Genomic DNA, 1661 nt, shown 5'->3' on the forward strand with positions numbered 1-1661 from the left:
AAAAAAACTAAGAGAAATTTCTGGCATTAATTCAGGAGTATTTGGTATATATTATGATGCATATTAAATTGAGAATATGGCACTTAGGTGAATATAACAAATATATTTTGTTTTGAACATTAGTTCATTCGTTGGAATGTTCAATTAATTTCTGACATGTCTATGTTGAATTATTCAAACGACAGTTACTGATGTTGTTTGAAGTTTGTGAAAGATAGTACCAACTCAATAAAATAATATTACATTGTGATAATTGGTTTATTAATTTTCTTTTTGCTGAAGTGGGTATTAAAAAGAATATATGCGTTGTATAATATGATTGTCTATTCATTTTGAGTGTATAAAATAGAATATCTATATAAACAAATCCAACTGTTTTTATTTCGATATACACTCTCATTTTAGAGATATACTGAAATGAAAATGATAAGGAATAAGGAATAAATACTCAAAAGATATTCTTACAAAGAAACATCTCTGTTTTTATTTTAGTCCAATAAATATGCAGACAATCACTACATTTATTTTATTTAGATACTCATTAAAAAAAACATTCAATAAATGAAGTGATTCAAAAGTTTTGCTTGAATTGGAAGTAAACCTACAACTAATTTTATTCATTCAAGAATAAACATAACAAAACCTAAAAACTCACAGAAAAAAAATATAAAAGAACGAATGACTTACATCATTAATTTACTCTTTTATTGAATATCTAAAATTGTATTATTTAAATAAATAAAAAAATAAACATTAATACACTTATTTTATATTGAATTTGAATAATCCGAGAAGAATGTATTAGTCTATCTGATGTTTATAATTTTCAGTGATAGAGATATTGAATATTTGAAATATCTTTGTTAGTGAGAATTATGTTTATTGATAGATAATATTATTTGATATAGTTCATTTATTTTCATTAAAAAATACTCTAATTTATATATGATGATAATTATTTCGTTAAATCATTGTATTTTACGTTATAATACTTTAGTAAACAAAGAATTTTATGTATTACTTTTGCTTCAAACATATATACTTTTTCAATTTCAATTCTTTAGTAACATCACAATAATAAATGAATGTACACTGTTTAGTATGAATTATTTTGATTCTTATTGATGTGTTGTTGATGATATATAATGAAAGTGATACATACAAAAATAATTGTTTGACTATGAAATGGGTACGAAAATTAGCAAAGAAAAAATGCATCTAAATAATTTGCAAAAAAGAAAAAAGATGCAAAAAAATTTGCATCCATAGAATATTCCACTTTATTATATTTTGCTCCTAAAATAAAAATAAATAAAAAATATGATAAATACAGAATATATAAATATTTATGTTTATATTTTATAATCATTTGTATTCATTTTGTATGAAATATTAATGAAATAGATGATTTGATGAATCATATTTAATTATTTTTATTCTTTTTATTCTTTTATTTATATGTTATTTATCTATCGTATTTTTATATATTTATTTCTCTGTTTATATTATTTATATCATTGTATTCTTCTTATTATCTATATATTATTATATTCTTCTTATTTTATTATTTTTATGTTTATATTCTTTAGATTTTCTTCTTGTTATTCTTTTATATTTAAATGTATTTTATTATTTGAATATTCATCTTTATCATTTTTATA

This window comes from Entamoeba histolytica, genomic scaffold (assembly GCF_000208925.1).
Source record: "Entamoeba histolytica HM-1:IMSS scf_1104750516307 genomic scaffold, whole genome shotgun sequence".
NCBI lineage: Eukaryota > Evosea > Mastigamoebida > Endamoebidae > Entamoeba > Entamoeba histolytica.